Consider the following 14,759-nt stretch of genomic DNA (forward strand, 5'->3'; position numbering starts at 1 on the left):
TTCATTCTAATTCTTAATATAAATGGAATGGTAAACTTACTTTTTCCAAATGAATTTCGCTTTTATACACCAAAGATTGTACACAAATTATTATACTTTTATAGGTACTTCTCCATCAAAAAATGAGATTTGTAATTTTAAAAATGAAAAAAAAAACTAATTACTTGCTATTAACATGTAAATGTAACTTAGTAGTATGAAAATTTTGGTATATTATTATTGAATCTCTCTGTTATTTCCTTGTTTCCAATCTCCATAAAAGTCTGGTCTTGCCTTCTTAAGCCCCTCTAGAACTTGGAAGTTACCTGCTAACAGGTCAAAATACATATTGGTGTGTAAAAGTTGTTTACAAAGATTATATATAAGTAAATCCTTTTCTTGCCTTTGTATAATTAAAGATTTTAATTTCTATATATTGATAGTGTAAAATATTTGTACAATGATTCAAGGGGGCTATGGTTCCATCTTCTTGTGCCGAGGGTCTATTGGAAACAGCCTCTCTACTCATTCGGAGTAGGGTAAGGTGTGCGTACACACTACCCTTCCCGACCTCACTTGTGAGATTTCACTGGATTGTTGGTTGTTGGCTTGTTGACTCAAGGGGGCTATGATATTTTTCCTCAGCGATCAACTTGTAGAGAAATCCAGACTGGGGCCCCTCTAATACAAACCGCACGGGACCGTCCGCTAGCTCAAAAGATTCCACTCCAGTGGATCGGTCCGGGCTTGATAAGTTCAAGCAAAACCGTAGAAAAAGCGGGTTATATCTAGCTTAGCCTATCCAATATCCGATTCTAAAAGAGTCGGGTTACTTAGAAAGTAATTGAAGGTAACTGTCTAGAATGATATATATTAATGTTGGAGTTTCAATATTCAGTAACAATTCTTGGAAACCTTATAAGTTCAAACTGCATAACAAATTTGATTACCGATTCAATGTAGCAAATAAATTATTCCAGCTTAATGAAACTGCAAAGAAATCGGGCGACTGGTCCTGGATCTCCTAAAATTATGTGAGGCCATCAAAAATGATTTAATGAACAATAGTCATCGTCTCGCCATGAACGTTCTTCATTTTTTGGCATTTTAGGACCATAAAACAGGAATTCATGATGATTCCCAGATTTTCGTGTAGCCAAGCCATCTAGATGAATTCCGGCGACCAGCCCTGAACTCTTAACATTTTGCGGTCCCATAAAAAACGACCTAATGAACAATAGTCATCGCTTTGCCTTGACCCTTTTCTCGTTTTCTAGCTTTTTAGGGCCATAAAATAGAAATTCAGGACGATTTCCAGATTTTCGTATTCTATAGTCCATCCATCTGCATGAATTCATGCGACCGGACCCGAATCTCCTAAAATTTTATGGGTTCATCAAAATAACCTAATGAACAATAATCATCGCTTCGTCATGATCGTTTCTCGTTTTTTGACGTTTTAGGGCCATAATATAGGAATTAAGACGATCCCCAGATTTTCGTGTGCTATAGTCCATGCCATCTACATGAATTCGGGCAACTGGCCTCGAATCTCCTAAAATTTTGCGAACCCGTCAAAGAATGACCTAATGAATGATAGTTATCGCTTCGCCATGATTGTTCCTAAGTTTTGGTATTTTATGGCGATAAAACATGAATTCAAGACGATTCTCAGATTTTGTGTACTATAATCCACGCCATCTTCATGAATTTCAGGCGAGCGATCGCGAATCTTCTAAAATTTTGTGTGTCCATTGATCATTAGATCATTTCTGACTGGCGTACAAAATCTTAGGTGATTCGCTGCATGTCGCCCAAATTCATAAAGATGGTTTGGATATTAGCACACGAAAAATTGAAAGTCATCCTGAATTCTTATTTTATGGCCCTAAAATGCCAAAAAATGAAGGAACGGTAACGACGATTCAATGACTATTGTTCATTAGGTCGTTACTGATGGGCCCACAAAATTTTATGCGATTCAAAGCCCATCGCTCGAATTCATGTGTATGGCATGGACACAAAAACACGAAAAATTGAAAATCATCCTGAATTCCTTTTTATGGTCCTAAAACGCCAAAAAAATGAGGAACAGTCATGGCGAAGTAATAACTATCATTAGGTTGTTTCTTGAATATAGGCGGGTTGAAAACAAATAATGCAAAAATGAATAAAATATCCAACCCGACTCATATTTAATACAGATCAAAAATAGGTTAACCGACGGATAATATGGATATACATATTATTCATGCTTTCTTGAATAAGATCATTTTTGGAGAATTCCTAGTCTCCTAAACTTGAGAAAACTTCCAATTTGAGTCTTTGCAAATATAAAAGTTAAACCCATTAATTATCCAATTTTTAAGTGGATAATATAGATCTTATCCATATTTGATCCATTTTTTCCATTATATTTCAAATACCGATTAAACTCTAGTAGCCGACTCAAAAAGTGGCTAATTCTAGCAGGCAATTTCTTTGATTTTTACCTAAACTTATTTTGTATATTTTATGAACTTTATTCATCTGATTAAAGCTTATAGATTTCCAAACATTCCATAATAAAAGAAAATTATAACCACCACAATAAAAGGATAAAAGAGGATTATAAGTTGGTAAAAGAGAAGAATTCTTTTCTGATTGCAGGAGAAAAAAAAAAGAGAAATATCATTAAATTTGTCAAAAATTGAAAAATCGAACCAAACCGATAAAAATAAATAACAACGTAACCAAACCAATAAATGTGTATTATATTTGGTTTGATTTGATTTTAATAATTAAAAGACCAACTAAATTAATTTGGTTTTGATTTTAACCAAAAATCGACTCAAATCGGACTATGAACAACCCTAGATCAACTCAATGTCCATGAAGCCAATAAGATAAAAATTTCTGGTTTAGAAAAGTAACTGTTAAGAGATATTAGAGAGTGGAAAACTCAAACAAAGCAAATATTATTTTGGGAACCATTATCATCGCTAAATGATTTTGAGTTGATTATTTTGGTTTTTGATGAACTTCGAAGTCAATGTCTCACTAGGATGGGCATCAGTCGGTTCGGTTCGGTTATGAATGTTATCGGTTTGGCATATAAATTATTGGTTTATAAATATGCTAAATCGATAACCGAACCGATAAGATATCGGATATCAGTTATCGATTCGGTTATTTAAAGAATATGATAAACTTTCTCTAATATTATAATCCTCTCAAAGAATATAATAAACCTTACAACATTGTTTCTCTGTATTGAATGACAAATTTGGGAGGTTACAACCATAGATAGAGAATCGGGAGAACTGGAAATTTTATATACCTAAGGGTAAAATTAAATTTTATAAAGTTTATTGGATTATCGGTTAAACCGTTAATATAATTGGACAAATCGAGACCCGAACCGATAACCCAATAGTAAAATAACACTAAACCATTACCGAACAGTTAATCTAATAATCCGATACCGATAACCCAATAAACTTTTTTCGTTTCGGGCTATCGATTTTACCCGATATACGCTCAAGTCCCAACCCTATGTGTCACTATCCATTGAAAAGGAAAGATCAAGGAAAAAGTAAGCATTTTTTGAAATAAGTCAAACTAAGCAGCCTATTAAGTGAAGCAAATTAAATTTTGATTAAGGAATAGGTATGGTGGACCCTTAAGAAAATCAAACCTTAAATCAAATGAATCTAGAGATTGAAAAAAGGAGGTGAAGGACAGTTGAGTGATTATTTCGTCACAAGTTTAATTGTCTAAGTTCTTTAAAAAAATTAGACTAACATTTCGATGTTTACATCAAATTTTCCTCAAAAAGAAATTAAATCAAATAAATAGGTTTTTAAATATTGGAACCAAATCTATTTAAACTAATTAAGTCGGTTTTTAATCCATTTGATTTTTGTCGATTTCTGATATTTTTTTAAAGACAGCCATGCACCACCTGTGTCCGCGTTCCCGAAGGCACCTCTCTCTTTCAAGAGGATTCGCGGCATGTCAAGCCCTGGTAAGGTTCTTCGCTTTGCATCAAACTAAACCACATGCTCCACCGCTTGTGCGGACCCCCGTCAATTCCTTTGAGTTTCATTCTTGCGAACGTACTATATGCGACATACACTGCCAAACAAAATATTTTTAACATAAAATAAATTCTTAAATTTATAAAATAAAGAACAAATCAAACTAAAATGCAAAGACAATGAACTAAAAATTAAAAATTAATATATAACTTTAATATATATGCACCATAAGATTTTAATTTTTTTTTAATATAAATATAGACATATATATGTGTAACTTTTGTGGAGTATATCTTTAAGTAGATAAATATAGAGTCTATAAGTAGATAGGAGAAAAATACTAGTGAGATATGCTATGTCAGGTGAACCCACTAATTATAGACTCTTATAGTCTCTTTGGACTTTTGTGGAGTATATCTTTATAAGAAAAAGATGTAGTGTAGACCCAAAAAAAAAAAAAAAACTTTAGACTGAATTAGGGGCGAGACGAGGGGTTTAGAAAATTACATTGCGTATATAAGGTAAAAAATTTCGTAATATATATATATATATGCTGAATCCGTTGACTTCTTCATATATTTATTTTTTTGATTCCCGAAAATTTTGTCTCCGCCACAGAGTTGAAATATATAGGAGTAACATAGTTTATTTAGTTCCAATTTCCAAATGTTAAATCTCAAGCATATGGACTCTAAAAGAGAAATTTATTAGTTCTCAATTGCTGATAGACTACAATATAATAACCAGAATGACCAATAATATTGGGCCATCTCTGACCATATAAATATGCACGTTCTTAATATAATTAGTCGCTGATGGTTTTAATGCAATACTTTTTAATTTGTCTATTCAACAATACCTAATTAGAGTAAGCATTTTTGCAAATTTTTCTTAAACTAATATTTACTATTAGTTTTTGGATACGTGTATTACATGCGTATGTCATATATTGTATACAATCAAACCTTTTTTGCAATAACAATATCGTTTGATTTAATATTTTTTGAGAATGACTGTTATACACCTATAAGAGAATTTGACGTTTAAATATTATTTTGCTGCTATAGATAAAAATTATCTAAAAATATTTTTATTTCTAATATTACATATAAAAACTAAAAAATTATTTAAAATTAAAATCTCAAAAGACATGTGAACTATAGAAAGCTAATATATTCATGCCTGGAGTTAAATCATAGAGGTTTGTCGTTGCTAGGGGATAGTTTAGATTGCTAAATTTATTTGATTAACTAATACATTATAAATAAATTCATCGAAATTTTGTCCAATGAAAAAGAAATGCATGACTTTGTTCTTGAGGATGTGATTATCTCCACCTTCTGACGAATTTGTGAAAATATTCATCCTAACAAATCAAATATATTGATATACCCAGTCAAGGGAGACTCACAAAATAGATGGAAGATAAAGAAACAAGAAATTAAAGGCTGAATAATTAAGATAATTAAACTTACAAAACTGATGGAATAAAAGTAATGATCCGTGGAAGTTAGAGAAACACATAATCATGGTTGAATAATTAAGATAATCACACTAAACTGATGGAGAAAAAGTAATTAAGTAATCATTTTTTTGGCTCAACGATAAAATGGTCACATAGCATTAAATTTTAAAATATCCTTTAAAGTTTAAAGGAAAAATGCATAACTACCCTCCTCGCTTATAGCGGAATTTCCAACTACACACTTATCTTTGCGGGGTTCCTATTACCAACCTCCTTCCCCGTCTCCCCCCTCCAAGAACTATTTTTAAATGGAATTAGTATCACCCTGAAATGTCACTACCACATCTGTATTTAGTGGTGAAATACACGCATCCAACATATGTATTTCCACTAAAATTATTTTTTCTTATTTTTTCTCCATCTACTTCTTTTCCCAACTCACTTTTTTGTATTTTTTAGAATTCTTTTTCCCTTTTCACACATCCCAGCTTCTTCCATCCCCCAACCCACAAGTGAAGTAGCAAAACTTTTTTGGTTGAAAAAGCAGATCAAAAAACAGTGAGCTTCTAGAAAAATTCCTAGCATTCAACAATCAACAACCAAATTCTTCTTCCTTGTTCTCTCTTTTATGTAAATTTGATTAATTAAAAAAATAGGGCTCCCCTCCGCCACCTCACTACCTAAAGCAGTGAAAGGCTGAAGGCCTCAATCGGATAACAGCGAGCATGGCGAGAATATTTTTTGCAACTAATAATCTAAACACTTCTTCTTGTTCAGTCTTTTTTGGGCTTCTTCTGGGTTTAATCGAAAAATTAATCTTGGGACAAGATTTTTTCATTTCTTTTTATGAGAAGCAATTGCAATTGAAAGTTCAAAAGTGGTGAGTAAAGAGATTACAAGTAACAGTAATCCTCTACAAAGTATAGTTAAATATGGTGAGGAAAGAATAAAATCTTCAACCCGATCTATAAGTAACAAAATTAGAGGAAAGAAAAGGAAAAGAAAAAGAAAGTCAAGAGAAAAGAAAAAACAGAAAAATAGAATATTTTATAAAAATAAAATTTCAGCATTCCTTCTCTTTCACACTCTCCTAAGGAGGGTGGCATACGCTCTCTTCTGCCACATGAGCACTAAGGGCCAGAGGGTACTTATGCATTTTTCCAAGTTTAAAAAAGATATTTTAGTAAATTAAGTTTGAAGGAGGGATGTTCTCGCTTTTAGTATAGTATGATGACTAAGTCAGAAGGAACGACGTTCCCGTTTTTAGTATAGTATAGTATGATGAATATGATGATGCTGATTTTAGTAAATTAAGTTTGAAAGAAGGATGTTCCACTTTTAGTATAGTATGATGATATGATATGATTATAGTATGATGATATGATATGATGATGATTCAATAGGCCGCCTTCTTCTATACCTGCTGCTATACAATAACTCCTCAGCTTTCAAAATTTAGTAACTCTAACTTAGGCTTAGGAAGTGGACACAAGAAGAAAACTCAAGGCTTTTTCATAATAGATTTAACTAAACATCAGAATAAGAAAAGAAAAAAAAGAGCTAGAATTTCTTGCATTTTGATTGAGTGGTTATTGGTTCAAAATGGAGCCAGAAAATATAAGTGATATAAGAGGGAGTAGTTTAAGAGGAAGCTTAAAGTTAAGTGTGAATAGTACTAAATCTATATGGAGGAACAATGGTGTGGAGATTTTTAGTCGTTCGTCGAGACATGAAGATGATGAAGAGGCTCTTAAATGGGCAGCTCTTGAAAAACTTCCAACATTTGATCGTTTAAGAAAAGGTCTCTTGTTTGGATCTCAAGGTGCAGCTGCTGAAGTTGATATACATGATCTTGGTTTTCAAGAAAGAAAGAACTTGCTTGAAAGGCTTGTGAAAATCACCAATGAGGATAATGAGAAGTTCTTGTTGAAATTCAGGCAAAGAATTGACAGGTAAGCAGGGGCGGATTTATTCCTGCCGAAGCGGTGTCATGCGACACTGCTTCGTCCGAAAATTTTACTAAATATATATATATTAATACTGTACGAAAACGGATAAGTAGGAAAAATGACACCACTTGATATAAATTGTGTCTTAGTGTGTTGGTAATGTGCTTGCTTTTTCTCCAAGAGGTCAAAGGTTCAAACCTCAACTAGGACATTTTTCTTTTACAAATATTTGAGAGGGCCTTTGTAGTAAAAATTGTGATGAAGTAGAATTGAACACCTTTTCTAAGACTCAACAAAACCAATAGACTAAGGTTATTTTTTGTCTAAAAATATGATAATCAAAGTTATACTCCAGTTCTTTTATAAATTTCGACACCGCTTACAAAAATTCCTACGTACGCCCCCGCAGGTAAGTGAATGCATCTTTTTGTCTCTCTCTGCATGTTGTCTTGCACGGACGAAAAAAGATCTGTGTAGGCGATACATGTTAATATTTGAATGTTTACTTTAGGTTCAATGTATGTTAGGAGTCTTCACGACTTGTTATAGCTTTATATGCTCTTAGAAATCAAGAGAACTTGTAGTGCTAGAGAAATTATTTTTTATAATATTTGACTGAGAAGGGCTTAAATGGAGCAGCATGGACAATGATGATTCATGTAATCTATCCGACTTGCTTAGAATTAAGATATAATAGTATTTATAGTTAATACTCTAAACTCTCATAAACTATCACGTTTTTGTCAGTTTCCTGCTAAAATTATTCAATGCCTCCAAAATCCCCCTGAAACTATATTATCTTTCATATTAAACTCCCTTGTTGCATTCTTAGAGGTGCATCTAGTACATTCTCCTAATTATCTAAAAAAACATGTCATGTGACACTACACGTGGCTAATTAATTCAGCCTACCTTCCCCCCCCCCTCAAACTATCATTTTTGTGAGTTACCTACTTAAACTATCTGGTGTCCCCAAAATCCCTCTAAATTATATTTCTCTATATATTAAAACCCCATATTGAATTCTTAGAGGTGTGTCTGTCTAACTATGTTAACTTATGGTTGTACTAAGTTTTTTATGTAGTTTAATGTATGACTCTCGGATGATTGATTAATTCTAGGAGATTTTGCCAAAATAATATTTAATGTAATGTATTAATTTTCGGTCTAATTGTGGTTGTACTTTATGCTAGACTCCAATTGAATAAGTCTTTATTTATATTTATTTTGAAGCACAATAAAAAAAAATCAATGAAGGCATATAGTGTTGCATTTATTAAAAATCTTATATTACATAAATAAGATTACACAAAATAATATTTCGCAAATAAGAAACTAATCAACCAGCAACTACATTCTCTAATTCTAGATACCACATACATGGTTCAAGAGATTTATTTTTATTCTCTACAAGATATGTGTTCTTTTAACAATATGTGTAAGACATGAAAGAAGACTAAAACAAGAAAGAGAATAAAATCATTTCAGAGAAAACAAGAAAGGGAAAAAAAATCAAAGGAAACCCATATAGAGAACAGAAGAAAAAATGTGAAAAAAAAGGAAGAAGAAGAAAGAGGAGGAGGAGGAGGAGGAGGTAACAAAAAACAAAGAAGAAAGGTGGGAAATAAGGAAAGAATGGTGAAAAAATGAGAAAAAGTGGATATAAAGGGTATAAGGAGAATATTTAAAAAAAACAAAGTTGAAAGATCATTAAGCTAATTAGCCATTACATTCTGTTACGTGGACCATTTTAATAGTTTTTTCAGCGGTCACGTGCTCCTAAGCGTGTTATTACACACGTTGTGCCAGGTAAGCAACGAGGAATTTAAATATGAAGGGCAATATAATTCCAGGGGTTTTGGGTACATTGAAAAATTTAAGTAGGAAATTGACAAAAATATAATAGCTTAAAGGGTTTTAGGGTATTAACTTGAGTATTCATACTATTGGTTATCCATAACAAGTTGTTCCCCCCCCCCTAATTCAAGTGGTTTGACATTTATTTTTTTATTTTTTACAGAGTTGGGATAGACAACCAAGAGGTTGTGAGTTCGAGTCTCCCCAAGAGCAAGGTGGGAAGCTCTTGGAGGGAAGGATGCCGGGGGTCTATTTGGAAACAGTCTCTCTACCCCAGGGTAGGGGTAAGGTCTGCGTACACACTACCCTCCCCAGACCCCACTATGTGGGATTATACTGGATTGTTGTTGTTGTTGTTGTAGAGTTGGGATAGATTTGCCATCAATAGTAGTAGGTTATTTTTAGACAATGTTGACCTCTCTCCATATCCTACCAAATCAAAAGAGGAAACTCACTATTCTTAATGATGTGAGTGGTATCATTAAGCCTTGCACAATGACTTTGCTTTTAGGACCTCCAGGTTCTGGAAAAACTACTCTATTAATAGCCTTGGCTGGAAAGCTTGACCCTGCCCTTAAGGTAAGACCATTAGCTTTACGTATCAAACGGATTTAAGTTATATATACTGATAGTGTAAAGATCAGTTACTAATTTTCCTAGGCTATGAATTAATGAATTACAATAGACCGTCAGTGCATAGAATTTAAACTCAAAACTAAATGTGTGTAACGAAACAACAAATTCTAATTTTCTGAATATTTTTTGGTTGTGAAAATCAGGTTACTGGGAAAGTGACCTATAATGGACCTGAAATGAATGAATTTGTGCCACATTTAATTTCTCCATTTAATTTTCCCTAAGGCAAAAAAGAACGAATTTTTAGTATGATTATCTACAGCGTTTGGCAAGCCGCAAGCTATGATACCAAAAGACAGTGAAGATGCCAAAACAACTAACAATGAGAAAGAACAGTCCAATAGTAAGAAAAAGGGAATGGTTCTTCCATTTGAACCGCATTCCATCACCTTTGATGAAGTTATATACTCTGTCGACATGCCTCAGGTAACTAGCCAGGAATTGTTAGTGATCAATAACTACTGATGCTAATTTTTCATTTCAATAATATGTCCAGGAAATGAAAAACCAGGGCGCCACTGAAGATAGATTGGTACTTCTGAAGGGTGTAAGTGGAGCTTTCCGGCCCGGTGTTTTGACAGCTTTGATGGGAGTTAGTGGGGCTGGAAAAACAACATTAATGGATGTATTGGCTGGAAGAAAAACAGGAGGATATATTGAGGGTAGTATCAAGATCTCTGGCTATACTAAGAAGCAAGAAACATTTGCACGTATATCTGGATACTGTGAGCAGAATGATATCCATTCACCTCATGTTACAGTTCATGAGTCATTAGTATACTCAGCTTGGCTGCGTTTACCTCATGATGTTGATGAAAGGACTAGAAAGGTTCACACCTTTTGAAAATTTCCTTCCATACCATGAATCTCTCGCCCAAAAATCAGTTAAACACAACAAAGAAGGTTGAAATCATATGACATTTCCTATTTATTATCCTGTGCAGATGTTTGTTGACGAAGTTATGGAACTTGTGGAGCTTACACCATTAAGATCAGCCTTAGTTGGTTTGCCAGGAGTAAACGGTCTCTCAACTGAGCAACGCAAAAGGTTGACCATTGCAGTGGAACTAGTAGCGAACCCCTTGTTAGATCATGCGCAACGGAAGCAAGTATATAACCAGGCATCAAATACATGTAAACTAGACAACGCAATAATAACGAGATTATAAGCACTAACCTCTTGAAGTAGTTGCACAAACCTTCCAAGCAACAAGAATCCAAGGTTGTAGTCTTCTGCTATTTGCCTAGTAAAACCTTGGACGATTTTGATATTGGGTGGGCAAGAACAATATAACTGTAAGGTAAGTTATTAGGTGAAACTAGTCTTCCTTTAATAGACCCGAAATTAAGCCACAATAGGGGCTCAAAAACGTGTAGGATTATGCAAGTAGAATCCTACTCTAACTCAAAAGGATAACTTTTCTCCCAAGCTACTTTTTACCCAACTCTGTCCAGGTTTTTACTAGGTATAGCAGGGACCACAGAAATAATAAGAGGCTACTAATTATAGTATTAATTCAAAATTAGCATGAATTAATTCTTACTATAATTAATTACAATTTATTCCACTAAAAAACTGCAATTGAATTCCTCAATATGAATTTCGAAAATTCATTAACACTTATTTTAACTCCCCATGTTAAGATTTCAAATACCAGTTAATTAAATTAAATCACTGAAAATTTAATTCAATTAACTAATTAAATCCTTTATAATTCCGCTTAAACTATTTCATGTGACGGATACAAAATCCACCGGCCGGGTTTTCACATGAAAACTGATAATCTTACATAAAGGGGTATCATCAAACCCAAAGTCGAGCCATGGATTCTATCATCTAATTATTATTCACAAATGTTATTCGTTATTGTCCAATCTATTAGGCATATACTAACTCTAGATAGAGTCGTACCTTTTGATAAATCAAAACAATAAACAAATTACATTGATCATAATAATTATATCAAGATTAGGAGTATAAGCTCATTTAATGAATTAGAGAAAATGTTTTATATATTCAGTACAAAAACATCTTTTCTCTACTTGGTCCGTTCAATATACACTAAGTATACTAGCACAAGAAGTTGGAGTAAAACTACTCTCATAATCAAGATAAATTATACAATAATCTTGTGCTACAATCATCAAGATATTTTTTCCAACAATATCTGTGAACATAGTTTATTAATTATGAGAACCAACAATTTAATCTTCTGTGCATGAGCTAAGACCCCATACACTAAATTGTCTACTACATAACTAAAAGGACACACATGTAACAAATGATCTATTTAAAATAGTACTTTATTAAATTGAATAAATTAAATAAACAATTGTTCCATGAAGAATAAAATATAATACTATGTCTAAACCGCATGGTTAATAGTATATCCCAACAATCTCCCACTTAGACTCATAACCATGCGTCTACTACTCTAACACCCATTCCTTCTACATGCTTATCAAAAATCTTTTGTGTCAAGCTCTTTGTAAATGGGTCTGCCAAATTGTCATCAGACGCAATATTCAACACTCTTGCATCACCTCTCTGAGTTATGTCCCGAATTAAGTGATATTTACGCTCAATATGCTTACTCCCTTTATGGCTTCTTGGTTCCTTTGAGTTTGCAACTGCACCACTATTGTCACAATAAAGTACAATTGGTGTTTGAACCGAAGGAACCACATTAAGCTCTTTCAGAAAGTTCCTGAGCCAAACAACCTCTTTAGCTGCCTCAGATGCAGCCACATATTCGGCTTCCATAGTGGAATCAGCAACACATGATTTCTTGATGCTCCTCCAACTTATGGCTCCACCTCCTAAGGTAAAACATATCCTGAGGTAGATTTAAGGAATTATATGCTTAACAGCAGTCCAGTGTTCTCGACCAGGGTTAGACTAAAATTTACTAACCATGCCAACAGCAAAGCATATGTCAGGTCTAGTACATAGCATAACATACATAAGACTCCCTACAGCAGAAGCATAAGGGACCGCCTTCATCTTTTCTATCTCATCAGTCGTTTTTGGGGACTGATCTTTTGACAGAGAGATTCCATATCTAAAGGGGAGAAACCCTTTCTTGGAATCTTGCATGCTAAATCTGGTGAGAATAGTATCAATATAAAGTGCTTGGGACAAGCCTAATATCCTTTGCTTGTGATCTCGCATACGCTTGATCCCAAGGATATGTGCTGCCTGTCCCAAGTCTTTTATATCGAAATGTGAGGACAACCATTCCTTTACTGAATTCAACATGCTCACATTATTTCCTATGAGCAAAATATCATCTACGTACAAAACCAAAAATATAACTTTATCTCCATTCCACTTTTTATAAACACAACACTCATTTTTACATTGATCAAAACTAAAGGTCTTAATCGATGCGTCAAAACAAGTGTTTCGTGCCCTAGAAGCTTGTTTCAATCCATAAATGGATTTCTTTAATTTCCATAACATGTGCTCATTGCCACTTTCTATGAAACCAACTGGTTGTGCCATATAGATGCACTCATCAAGACTTTCATTTAGAAAAGCGGTCTTGACATCCATTTGCAGATCTCATAATCGTAATGAGCAGCAATGGATAAGATAATCCTAATGGATTTAAGCATGGCTACCGGCGAAAAAGTTTCCTCATAATCTATCCCTTCTTTTTGAGTAAACCCTTTTGTAACAAGCCTAGCTTTAAAAGTTTGCACTTTTCCATCCACTCCTCTCTTTTTCTTATAGATCCATCTACAACCTATGGGTTTGTCTCCTGTAGGTGGTTCTACAAGATCCCAGACTTGATTGGAGTACATGGACTCCATTTCAGATTTCATAGCATCAACCCATTTATCAGCATCTGTATCATGCAGTGCTTCATCGTAATTAATAGGTTCTGTATTAGGCTCTTCAGGGTTCTATCATAAGATTCTCCCAAGAGTGCAAACCGAAGAGGTTTTCTAATAATTCTCCCACTACGACGAGTCACTACAGGTAGAGGCTAATTTTGTTGTTGAATTTGTTGCTCCCAAACGCACACACAAGTATACGTGGGCGACAAGTAATATAATGATAAGTTGAGTATCGAACCCACAGAGACTTGTATAAACTACTCACTAAATCACTAAAATTATTATTCAATCCAGCTAAAATCAAAGTCCACTAATATGATTATATTATACTACGATTCTAAATAATAACTAAATTATCAAGTAACGAGTTGATTGTTGTGTATTCAGTAGAGACAAGTATTCCAGGGTTGTGATCGATTCACCAATCGTATTGTGTTCTAATTAACTCTCCATTTTATATAATTCACTCATGGTTGCTAATTAATCAATAAATGCTCTCATAGCCTTCTCCCGAAGTACTACTCACCTATTCTCTGTAGATTAATGCCTACATTCCTATGAAATCAATCTATTAAGAATACATTAGGATTACAATATTTAATTAAGCACGGTAACTCGGTATATTCCTATCCTAACCACAAATCCATTCCCCCTAAGGGTTAAAATCATGCTCTCTTCAATTCTTCTCTAATCTAAACACGACTTTCCCAAGCATAGCATAGATAGTAAATAGAACATAACTGCTGGCCAGACAATTTAGCAATTAAACAAAGAATTGAAGAAACAACTATATATTGGTGAATTATAATCAAGATCAAGCTAATATCAAACAACAATATTCATGGCTAAATCACAACCCCAGAACAATGGGTGTTTAACCACTCATGATGTAATCAAACAATTGCATAAGTTTTGATTAATTGAAAATACTAGAAAAGATGAAGAATTCTGAGATGTTCTTTCTCCTGGATGTTTCTGGTGTGTCTTTTCCCTCCTAAGTGCATCTCTCCC

At 33.7% G+C, this 14,759-nt stretch overlaps 1 long non-coding RNA gene across 1 annotated transcript; it reads left to right on the forward strand.

The window, feature by feature from the left end:
- Positions 1 to 10,639: 10,639 nt before the first annotated feature.
- On the forward strand, positions 10,640 to 10,952 carry LOC104247419 (uncharacterized). Its single transcript, XR_011402917.1, has 2 exons — positions 10,640 to 10,734; positions 10,850 to 10,952. It is a non-coding gene; the product is annotated as an uncharacterized lncRNA (long non-coding RNA).
- The last annotated feature ends 3,807 nt before the right edge of the window (positions 10,953 to 14,759 follow it).

This window comes from Nicotiana sylvestris, chromosome 10, assembly GCF_000393655.2.
Source record: "Nicotiana sylvestris chromosome 10, ASM39365v2, whole genome shotgun sequence".
NCBI classification, from domain to species: domain Eukaryota; kingdom Viridiplantae; phylum Streptophyta; class Magnoliopsida; order Solanales; family Solanaceae; genus Nicotiana; species Nicotiana sylvestris.